This window comes from Schistocerca cancellata, chromosome 7 (assembly GCF_023864275.1).
Source record: "Schistocerca cancellata isolate TAMUIC-IGC-003103 chromosome 7, iqSchCanc2.1, whole genome shotgun sequence".
In the NCBI taxonomy this organism is placed as follows: domain Eukaryota; kingdom Metazoa; phylum Arthropoda; class Insecta; order Orthoptera; family Acrididae; genus Schistocerca; species Schistocerca cancellata.
The window spans coordinates 247,108,015-247,120,913 of record NC_064632.1 but is presented as its reverse complement, the minus strand read 5'-3'; the positions used below and the strand labels follow the sequence as shown (position 1 = coordinate 247,120,913).

The 12,899-nt window shown below is 40.3% G+C and overlaps 1 protein-coding gene across 1 annotated transcript in view; it reads left to right on the top strand.

The window, feature by feature from the left end:
• The window catches only part of LOC126092398 (sodium-dependent noradrenaline transporter-like), a 456,764-nt gene that overhangs the window by 31,061 nt on the left and 412,804 nt on the right, over positions 1–12,899 (top strand). The gene's annotated exons all lie outside the window — the stretch shown is intronic.

Below are 12,899 nucleotides of genomic sequence, written 5' to 3'. Positions count from 1 at the left end.
GAACAGTAGCGGCTCCGGTCAAACAAAACCATCATAACGACTGGGGGAGCGGTGTGCTGACCACACGCCCCTCCTCTCCACATCCTCAGCTGGGGATGACACTGCGGTCGGGTGGTCCCGATGGGCCACTTGTGGCCTGAAGGCGGAGTGCTTACAGAGATGATAGACTCTCTCCAGTTTGGTGCATATATTGTTCAGGGTCAAGTCGCCATTGATTTTCGGGCTTATCTATTCTTCTAGATATCTGAAAGAGTTTTATGTGTTACTGTATCACCCTATGGAATCATGTCGCCTGTACCTCTGATATTTGTGATATAGTCTTGTTGATAGTGAGCTTAAATCGAACCTTAGCTTTTATATGTGTTAAGTAGGAGAGTTGCTAAGTAATTTCTCCTACACTATGCTAAAAACGTGTGGCCATGTGCGAAGACTAGACAGTTGACTACTAACTTGTTCTTTTTGTAACCAATTATCAATCCAGAGTCATCCATTAATGTCTTCGACCATCCACGAATAATTTTTTTCCATCATGCAGTTGAGGAGATTTTGAGTTGACCATCTTGTCGTCTTCAGTTCTGATCTTGAAGTTCCTTGACAACTCTCCTCTGAATTTTTCTATGGATGTCGTATAAGTACGCGTCACTTCCACACGGTTCAGTGTCTTGTTGCCTAGGCCTATTTCGTTTAATATCTGGAAAAGGGATTATCTGTCTACCGTTTCGTAGGCCTTTCGGATTACGACAAAGTGAGGCTCATGAGTACTTTTTTTGAGGTTCAGTACCTGTTCTGTACATGCTGTAATCCTGATCTTCTGAATATGGCTTGATACTCTCCACTTTTGTGAGTAACGCTTTGGGAAATATCTTATATATAGTTGTTAATGCCTGATCCGTCTGCCTTCTTGAATAGCGGGTAGATGATTACAGAGGTCCAATCATGTGGAAGTCTTTCTGTCCCCGAGATCACTACGATGTCATAAACTCTCCTTATTGGCTCCTTATGTACATATCGTAACGTACCCTCCCCCCCCCCCTCACCCTTGACTAATCAGCTATGCGAATATATTGACCACCATCGCATAAGCCTAACCGTATCAGAAAATTTTAAGGCAATCGTTTCCGAAGTTAATAAACGATTAGTGGGGGAAAGCGTACAAGATTCTCTTTTACAAATCGATGTTGCTCAGTTTTTCTGTAATAATAAATGTACAGGACTCTAGTCAATGTCACAAAGACATAGGTGAAAGGTGAGATGAGGAAGGTAAAATTTTAACAAGTAACTATTATTATTATTTAAAAGTTCACTCAGTGTCACTGGGTATTTTTCACAATATTTCTGATCCGAACGAAAATTAACAGTCTTGCAGTCTGTCAGAGGTGTCGAGACTTTGACTTCGATGTCTGTGACAATGTTCTTTTTACTCCATTTACTATGGGCGCCCTTACTTTAGCGATGGCCAATTATGGGGCAGGATATTGATGGTCCTGGAGCCCTATTACAGGTGCTTACAATTAAATTGATGGTTTTCCGAGTGGTGCATCGCGGGCTGTACACATCGCAGGACGTCGAAACATCGTAGGTATGTTCATTAATGGGTACGCACGTGCACTATGCCGAAATAAATAATAGTTCCACTTTCTAACTCTATGTGAACAAATGGCACTCTAAGCTGTCAACGTGGTGTGGGTGCAGAGAAAGGGAAGGAGCAATCAAACCCATGATAATGTTGGTTCCGACACGTTTATTAGGATATGGTCATAAGTTACTACATGTGTTCAGTATGGTCTACCTACTCAGCAACTTGTTGCATCCGTAACACGACATGATTTGACATATGCTTGCAGGATAGCTGGTGTGATCAGACCGCTGTGTCGTCTTACGTTATTCTTCAGATCAGGAAGATTCCAGACATAATCTGATAGACACGACTTTTCATAAATCACCACGACCAGAAGGCACATGGATTTAGGTCAGCGGATCTGGAATGTTACACATCTTAAAATTGACCAGAGATGATGTGGTCGTTACTGAATATTTCTTGAGGCAACTCTTTACCTGGCAAGCGATATGTGATGTCGCCACATTTTCCATGAAAATAGTGGTGTGGACCCAGTTGTGTTCTTACAAATTTGGAATCACGTGTTGCACAAAGAGGTCCTTACGAGGGCACAGATGTCACTGTACACCTAAAAGGGTCGTGGGGCATCACCTTCTCGACGAAAAGTGCCCCAACAATGAAGGAGCTGGCGAAACCACACCACGCAGTCGCTTAAGATGAGTTCAGTGATTGTTCCTGCACAACATGTGGCGGAGTAGAACTCAACATGCGACAGTTCTGTGCATTCACGGCACCGTGCGGGGTTGAATATTCGATATCCGTCCAAATAATATTCCCTGACCGCATCCATTTCCAAGTGTTCCTAAAAAACGAAAGTCAAAGTCAAGCCGTGTAGCCTATCTAGGAGCTTCATTTTGTGGACATTCTGAATCTTGTAGGGAAACAGTGTAAAATGCGCTGCCAAATCTTTTGAACTGTTAACAATGGGAGAGACAATTCCCACGATACAGCTCGAGCACTGATTGCTGAAGTTCAAGCGTGTGCTGCACGGTCGGCTATAGTTACAGTGACCACATCAACAACTTCCGTGGGAATGGGTCACCTCCCTCCGCTTGCTGCACCACTTAATTCACACGTTATTCAAACTTCTTAAGCATATTCTTTAGCCCATTTATTGACAAGGAGCTTCTTCGTCTCTGTTTCTTTTGGTGGTATTTCCAGCGCTGCTATTTCTGTCATTCTGATAAAACGACTTCTCAATAGCCATTCTTCTCAACAGCCGTTGCGTATCATATGGAAAACTTCAACCTTCTTACCACTTTACACAGAGTCACTTCACAAAAGAAATCAGCATATGTCGCCGAGTGACAAACAACGAACTGATATCAAAACAGGAAACTTTTCACATTCTGACTACTTACACGGCCATATTTTTACCTGGTGACAGAAAGTGAAACTGTTATTTTTTCACCTGTTATCTTTTCAGCGTATTCCACTAGCGCACCAGTTAATGAACATAACTAAAATTTTTCAGCGTCCTGCAATGTGTACAACCCTCACTGCAGCATTTGGAACACACTCGGTTCAATTATAACCTCCCGGCATATCTGTCCACACTTTTCGCAACCGTTATGCCTCGCACTTCGTACTGTAATATGGTCTCTCATGGACCTTACTTTTCACTCCAACACAACTCGCACATCCACACCATCACATGCCTAACACTAGGATGCTGACGTCACACCACTACGTAAAGAATTAGTGCTACTATTTCACTTTACTCCTTGACACGCAACAAAAAATTTATCTAACTTTTCATATTGGCACTGACCCGGTGTAACGATAATACGCATTACATTACAAAGGTATCCTACATTGGTTTAACAATATTTGCATTAATTACAAACCATATTCATCTTCAATCATGGGTGACATTTCAAAATCTACAGGAAAAATAATCAGACGATATTTACAGGATACAGTGAAAAAATTAGATAGCACATTTGCATTACACTGCTGCGGCATTTCCACAGCTCCACGATAATACCACCTACCACTTCTCCTGTGTTGGGTTTGAGTTCAGAAATAAACCATTACGTTTCCTTTTTAGTGTGTGTGTGGGAGGAGGGGGGGGGGAGGAAGGAGAGCTATCCACGTTAGTAACAGTTGTGCGAGGAGAGCGTAGGTTCTTCACGATTTCCTCTGAGGTTAGGAGTTTGTTGGAATAGTCTCCTACTGCAATCCTGGTTATTAGGTTTCAGTTTTCTATCTGATTCCTGGAGGTGACTTGCTTACACCGATTGTGGAGCTACCTGCGATTTGATAGATCGGTAAAGAATTCAGGTGTTGATGAAAAGCTCTAGAGTTCCCAGCCGGACGGCACTGTTAACCAGACGACTGGAAATCCGAGAGCTTATCTCCAACGTTATACGTTGCGAAAGCTTACATTCACAGAAATTGTGGAGTTGTTTGTCTGGCAGTCACTCCTCATTTGGTCGATGATGTCCTTGATGTGTTGGTGAACTTCGTGTTTTGTACTTCGTGTTCTGTGGTTTTCCTGGTTGCTAGGAAGTTCGTGCAATTCGCCGTGCTCTTTTTACTGTTTCTGCTCAGCCTTGGTTCTTCTCTCCTCATTTACCTTGTCGGACGAAGCTCTTCGCCGTGGATGTTTTTCATCTTAGTCTCTGAGACAGTTTTATGGCTAGAATCTTGGTGAAATTGTCTGTGTTAAAGTTGCGCTGAGTTGGATCCTGGAAGTCTTAATTAATGTTAGACGGAAATTTTTGTCTGAGGACATACCACCGCATTAAGTCACTAATCACAAAAGTTCATTTTATTTACAAATATTTTATAAGGTGATTTATGTTTGGCCTATCAATCAGGATATCAGAGGAAAATTTAATGTAGAGTATCGTGTTAAATCGTGACTGTCTTAACGCTGGCGCTCAAGTGGTGACAACCTGGTGATCAATTATTCGTGTAGTGATCCAAGGTCTCCTGCTTTACCTATCACAACAGTAAAAAAATTATTTTTATGCCGTACATATTGCTAGTCCGGTGCAAAGTTAAGAGTTGATTTTATAATGTTTGATTTATTTTGCGTTTTAACCTCACAAAATGTTTAACGCTGTTTCCCATTTGTTATACATGTTTCTATTTCAGCTCCTATATCATTACCTTTACTGGCGTTCATCTGTCTTTTACTGCTGCCTTTTGCTACTGACACCTAATTTCAAAGTGCGTACACGTAGATACATACAGATTCTAACCACCTGCAAATAATAGATTTCAGCTATCAGTCGTCCTTTTTAAATTTCATTGGCAGGTCTAGATTTCAACTAGAAACAAGCCCTTCTCAATGCACTATCATTTTTGATCAATGAATGCATGTAATGCCTGTTTATCAGGCTTCATCCGCAGTTCATTGAATACTACTGTTTTACATTACATGCACTGATCAAAAATGATAGTGCATTGAGAATGGTTAGTTTCTAGCTAAAATCTAGATCTGCTAAAAAAAATTAAAAAGGACGACTGATAGCTGAAATCTGTTATTTACAAGTCAATATCACAGTCGCTGCGTGCAACAGCCTTCTGAATGGAAGGTAACCTGATGAAGATTCTAACCAGTTTTCCAAACTAGCCTACAGCTCTAATGTTATGAAAATTACAGACACTGTGATACTGCCCAGCTCTCTGGGGTTAACGACAGGCACTGATGACAAATTTATGGATGAAACGTATACAGATATCTGTGCGTGTCCTAAAGCAAAATTTTTCCAAATAATTCGTTGTGAATATAGAGTAGTGTCAAACAGACACAGAATTCGGAGTATCAGAAATGTGAATTTAAAAAATAGTTACGTTTAAAGTAAACCCTAAAAGTCGAAAAACTGATAAATTAATTTGGCGAACAAGTTTTTGGAGGGGTTTTCTAAGCTGTGGACATGTCCCCAACACCCAGAAAACCTAGAGCATACTAAGCTAGAAAAAATTCCGACAGATCACTTAAATACACAGAGGTTTTGTGTATGATTTTGTCACAACGAGCTATACTCCATACTGGATAAGAATTCTGATTCCCTGGAAGTTGATTACAGCCTGCTCAAAACTAATTTGCCTGTTCGTTCTCATCACTATTCAGATTTCACTATCTATACACCTTGCTACCCATTTCGTGCTTTTGAGTTGATTTTGTAATCACTAAAATAAAATCACTTAATGGCTGTCCACACGAACTGACAACACGCCAGGACGCAGAAATTTCTGCAGGGAGAGCTGCTATCCACTTGAGCTCCTATGGTGGCGTATACGTTTGTCGTCTATTCATAAATCTTTTGCAGTCTAAATGCAAACTCCGGACATGGAGCACATTGTTTTCTTTACTTTTTTAAAATAGCGTTTCATCTCATATAACTGTTAGGCACAAGAAAAATATTCATGTATGTTATTCTCCAGGGCAAAATTTATCTGAACGATGTAGTTTGATGCATAAGTTAGTGGAGATTTCGTCTGTCACGTTGTCACACCGGTACCTAAATAGTACGAAATACACTGATAAGCCAAAACATTATGACCACTGACACCGCGACGTTGGATGCCGCCTGGTGGCTTTCCATCCATTGAGATAAGCTATTTTAACAAAGGGCAGATTATTATTTGGCAGAACCTTTGAACTTTTATCGCGAATACCGCGAAGCTGGTAGAATGTTCAGATGCTACTGTCGTTAGCGTCTCCGAAAGAGATAGGACAGTGAAAGTATCAATAGGCGCTAAATGGTTGGACGTCCACGATTCGCCGTAGAACGTGGGGTTCGGAGACTTGTCTGCTCTGTAACGTACGATAGATGGTGATCCGCGGCATCCGTGCCAACACAGCACAACGCTGGTGCACCCACAAGTGTTTCGGAGCCCGCGGTTCAAAGTATTTTGTTGGACGTGGAGCTTTGCAGAATGCCACCGCTACGTCTTCACACGTTGACCCAACGATATCATCAATTACGATTGCAGTGGGCACGAGACCATCGAGATTGGAATGTCGATCAATGAAAACGTGTCTGCTCATTGGGTGAATTTTTGCTGTACGAGGTCGAGTGTCGTCTCCCCAAACGCAATCATTGAGGAGAACGGCGGCTCGCAATGTGCCGGGCGCCACGGACGCCGCCGACCGGTGGGAGCAGTGTTATGCTGTGGGAGCAGTGTTATGCTGTGGGAGACACGTTTCTGCGCTTGCGTGGAATCTGTGGTAGTAATCGAAATCGAAGACACGCTCACAGCTGCGAACCATCTGCATCCCTTCACGCTTGATGTCTGCCCGACGGCGATGTTATCTTTCAGCAGTATAACTGTCCGTGTCTCGGAGGCAGAACCGTGCTACACTGATTTGAGGGGCATTACAGTGACCTCACCTTGATGTCTCTGTGACAAAATTCGTCTGATATAAATCCTATGAAGCAAATCTCGGTCGCTATTTGGCGCTGTCACCGTATACGCAAATCAGCGCCCCGTTATTCACTCCCATTACATGACCTGTACGTAGACATGTAATGCCACATACCTCCACAAACCTATCAACAACTGCCGGATTCCTAATACACAGATTCAGTGATGTATTTCGTTCCAAAGACGGAAAACAAGCTATTAAGGAGGTCGTCACAATGTTTTGCCTCATCAGTGTCTTTATCAATTATCATTTTTTATTTTAGGTTCTTAGTTGTTCTTAAGGCGACTTAGCGAATGTTGCACATTTAAAGGTTATGAGGAATGTTGTTTAAGCGCTAGTAAATGAACCGTGGGACGTAAAAAATCTAGCATTTGTGATACTTTAAATTTAACAGTAGGTTGTAGGCAGCGTAAGAAGCTGGAAACATTTACGCCATGTATGGTATAATTAAGTGAAATAAATTACATCAGAAAATAGTTTTCTCGTTACAATACAGATCTTTTCGAAGCAAATTATTAGCTACATTCAAGAAGACGAAGGTGTTTTGATGAATGAGGTTTCTACGGATTACTGGCTATTGTGATGAACTGTGACCATTTAACCTTTGTGAAACACTTGCATTCAGTGGGTAATGTTGGGGAAAAGAGAAAGAAAGGAAGCTTAAGGTTAAACGTCATGTCGACTGCAAGATCATTAGAGGTGAATAAAAAGTTATCATGGGGAAGGAAATCGACTGTGTCTTTTCAGAGGAATTATTTCAGCATTTGCCTGTCGCTTTAAGGAAATAACAGAAAACCTGAAACAGTATGCTCGGACAGATAAATGAACCACGTCGTGTTAATTTCATTAAATGAAAATAATGATTGGCACTGAAAAAATATCTGAAGCCAAGGCCAGTGTAAGATCCCAAAATGTAGCGTTGTGCAGCTGGTGGCACAAATTATTAAACTATTTGTTTGTGTTAAGAACTGCATACCTGGAGCACATCCAACGTGGGTGGCATCCGTTGCAAAAATAAAAAAGGAAAAGAAAAAAATAAATGAGGCGTCTTGTGGTCGTAGGATAAGAAAAGCGACCATGGAACCTGTAACTAGTGTTGCTACTATACGAAAACACCCTACTAAAAGCTGCTTATTTTAAAAGAGAATCTATCAAGGAATTTGACCGGAAAGGAATCCCTACCTTAGCGCCCACAAACGTTAACTTTTCTCGCTTCTTATAGGAAAACCTTCGAGAATATTTCTTTGTGGACGAAAATGCGTTTTAAACTTGGATTGACGACATCCTTATCTCCGAGGCAGTAGCTTTCTACAGGCATAGAATCCAAAATTGCCTGAGCATCATATGACTGTTTCAGTTAATGCAAGGAATAAATTGATGATGAGTAATTTCTCTCTTATATTGTTCTGTTATATTTAATAAACTAATCAGAAGCGTTATAAAAATAAGCACTGTTCTAATACAAACGAATTAAACTTACCACAGTACCCTTACAATAAAAGTCTAACTTAATAAAACAAACAACAAATAGTATTTTTAATACGGGTCCGCACGGAACATCACCCATTAGCAAGATATTACGCACTTTTAACCCTCACATGATCTGTGTCTGGGTGAAGTCTTGCGTCATACCCAAGAAGCATTCTGGGATTACCACTGGCCGTTAGAACAGATATAAAAAACAACTATTCCATGCCTCACGTAGTCAGTCGAACTGTGTGCTCACGAAAACTAATAAAATATGAGGGTGTAAGTAGAAAAATGTAAGTTTAACAGGAGTGCAAAACCACAATTTGTTAAATTTTTCACCTTTAGTGCTAGGGGTTAGTAAACTGAGATTACAACAAGACTTAAGACGTAGAAGTTAAGATTTCCTTGCTGGTTTTCGATCTGGAAGCTTACATCCCTGTAAGAGGATAAGTAAAGAGCAGACAAGTTGTCTATGTCTCCAGCGAGTTTAGAACCTAGAGCTAATGCATATTCCCTTTCACAAAGCGACTGTGTTGTCACTTAGCTAGCGAGCCGGTACTGTCTGCACTATTTTGCCACTGGCATATTGATGGTTAACACAGATATTTCCCAATGTTAAATACGAGATTGGGTATAGATTCTGTGTGGAACAACCTTACTGGAATCAAATTATAAATTTGAGAACCCCGATGCCACACCTTAAGTGGGGTGGAATTGCTACGCAGCGTTTTGCAATTGGAGATGTTTGCTCTTCAACTAGGTCCTGATTGTTTCGTACTAGCGAAGCTTATAGGCTATCAGAAATTTCATACGAGAGTTATCAAAGTGTAATTATTACAACAGATTGCTACCTTCAGTTGTACTTTACTTGTGGCTGAATATGACTCACTCCCTGACGCTAATTTTAATTTCATTTCATCTGCTGCCGACACGCAGAACGAGTTCTGAACTGTTGTGTGAGAAGTGTTTTCAGCCTTGTGAGAGTCGCCGAGACAATTTTGTATCGGGTGACAATCAGAAATGGTTGCAGACGTCTGCAAAGCTCTTCTTCGCACCTTCTCGCCTTCTTCGGTAATTCGTTGGTTACTCCAGTTGTGTTAATCCCATAGATAATTTGCTTAACAAATTTTATCTTCTGCCACTCAAGTGACATGGTGGTCACTGCACATGTTGTGTGTCTTGCAATTTGATAAGTAGTCAGTTCACTGCCACTTATGTTTCACTGTTCAGAATTGTACTGCGTGAACGATCTCGTTAGTATATTTTTGTTGACGCCTTCCCGGCTACATTTCAATTACGGTGAACTACCTCGACTTGATGAGTTACCGCCTCATTACGAAAGCTCAGAAAAACAATCGAAAGTCGAGATGTTGGTCGCTCCTCTATGTTTTATCATACTAGACAAATGCCTAAAGCATTCTAACAATTGCAATGATTTGTTGTATGACTTTTATATAGGAACTTCCACCTTCGACAATTTTTATGGTTGTTGCAATGTCATTTGAAAACCGAAAAAGGAGAGAGTCGATTCGTTTGCGGTGTGTGTTTACAGAAGAGTGTTGAAAACAAACTGACTGATAAGATAAGAAATGAGGAGGTTCGCAGCAGAAACGACGACAAACTGACTACATTAAAAGTACTAGTTAAAAGAGAGCAACCTAACACATGTGAAGATATAATGAAATAATAAACAACCAGTTGCAAAAAGAAATTTTATTTGTTTACCGGTTTCGGGAACTTATTGCCCTTCTTCGGAAGGTTATGCCTACCAAGGACCTTCTGAAGAAGCACTGAAACCGATAAACAAATTAAATTTCTTTTAAGCAACTGGTTGCTTATTATTTCGTTATATACGACTACAGTTTGTAATGGTACTTGAATTACGCAACCATTACGGCACCTCACCTGAACCTCTCGATACCAGCTATATTCTACTGTGTTTCTGCAAAGTAGTTGACATATTTCTGAGACAACATTCAGATTTGATTTCATTTGTGATGCATCGATAGGTTTATATTGCAATGATATTATTCCTATGTGTATTCTTTCTTTTGTCACTATGATCTTTGACGTACTTGTAACTCTGATTTTTGGGGGCGTAAGCGATAGGTAGTTAGTTGTTAACTTGTTAGAGAGTCGGACATTGAGAAAGTCAAGTCGTGGACGTCATGTTGGAAAGACGAATATTGTCGTCAGCTTATAAAATGTAAACTTTAACAGTGACTGTGAGGAAGATGTTTTGAATAAAAGTGTAAGCTTCAAGAATAGTTTGTGAAGCGCATCTACAAAACTTTTGAATATAGCAGAATAAAACCTAGGCCTCTTTGCATCCGAGCTTGGAATCATAATCACCTAGATTTTCAACGATTGAGCCATAATAATACGAGACCTTCGTGGGAAACGCAAAAAGATCAGTGCCTAGTTTTTTCATTATTACATGTAATGACTATTAACTGTGCTCTAATGACACCTGCCACATAATATGACTGATGTTGCCCGAAAATGCAGTATTTAGCAGCGTGAGCAACACCACAATCGTTGTTAAAATTTTGACCTTTGTTGTGATAGGGTTGTTAGACGTTGCTGAGGACGGATAAAATACGAAACATGTTAAGATTCTTTTTTGAGTCCTCAGTCTTCTGACTGGTTTGATGCGGCCACTCCACGAATTCCTCTCCTGTGCCAACCTCTTCATCTCAGAGTAGCACTCGCAACGTACGTCCTGCCTGTGTAGTAGAATTCCTTAACATCATCTCTCCTGTGCCAACCTCTTCATCTCAGAGTAGCACTCGCAACGTACGTCCTGCCTGTGTAGTAGAATTCCTTAACATCATCTGCTTCGTGACAATCCTGATGTTAAGTTTCTATCTGGTCTCATTTCTGTTACTTCTCATTACTTTCGTCTTTCTTCGATTTACTCTAAATCCATATTCTGTACTCATTAGACTGTTAAGATAACAGGAAAAAACATATATTGTACTAAAGAGAGCCTTAGATGACATCTGTAGATGAAGACAGATATTAGAATACATGAATCATATAACTGAAAACGTTTAGCGCAGGTAACGTGATTGGCGCAGGAGAGGAAGTCATGACGAACTGCATCAAATTATTCAGAATATGGGAGGAAAAAAGTCTTCATTAGAGAATTATGCATATGTTCTTCCTGGTTTTGTTTTCTTCAATCCAAAGATCAATTTGAAGCAGTTCTCTCAGCTAATCCAACATATGTATTCTCCATATCTCTACATAACTACTACAACCCGTATTCGCTTGAACCTATTCATTTTATTCGAAGATTTGTACTTACTCACATCCCCTACACACACACACACACACACACACACACACACACACACACACACACACACACACACCTGCCGCCATTACCAAATTGACGACTTTCTGATGCCTCAGAACGTGTCCTATCAAAACGGTCCCCACTTTTAGTGATTCTGTGACATAAATTTATTTTCTTCACAATTCAACTACATTACATTATCATTCCCAATGGCAAACTTAAGTGTTTTTATTTATTTTCTCTGAACTTTTAATTTTCTTTCTTAACTTCTCCTTGGTACGTTCTGCTGGTTGCTCAATGCACAGATTGAATAACGCTGGAACAGACTACAACATTCTCTCTCCCTCTCTTCTCAACTATTGCTATACTTCATGTCCCACAGCTACCGTCTAGTTTTTATACAAGTTGTTAAAAACCTTACCTTCCTCGAATTTATCCCTGCTACCTTCAGGATTTCATTGTGTCTTCTCGTCAACATTGTCAAATGTTCTCTAAAAATCGACGAATGCTAGAAACGTAAGTTTGCCATTTTCAAACATATTTTCTAAGATAGGGCCAGTGTCGCCTCACGTGTTCCTATATTTCCCCGGAATCCAAACCTATCTTTTCTGAGCTCGGCTTATACTAGTTTTTCGATACTTCTGTAAATAATTCAGAATTTTGCAACCATTTTGCTACTTATTAGACCAATAGTTCAGTAATATTCTCAACTGTCAGGCAACTGCAGCTGTAACCTTACGTTCTCCCTGAAGTCTGAGGGCATTTAGACTGTATTATATAACTTGCATACCAGTTATAATAGTTTTTTCATGGTATTTCCTCCAGAGAATAGTAATAATTTTGAGGGAATGTCGTCTACACCAAATGCCTTCTATCGACTAATGCGGTTTAGTGATCTGTCATTTCAATTCAGCATATCATTTGTTACCCAAGGATTTTGTTTAACTATTACTAAAGCTGCTGTCAGTATTAAGTCTTGCAGCAACAGTTCTTAACCGAAGGGTCTTAGTTCCAACAGGAATTTACACTCAGATAAAGAAACGATAGATAATGTCAATAATTTATTTACCAACCTGGATGGAGCACCTGTGAAGTGTGTGGGGTCCTGGGATGTCGATGCAATGAAC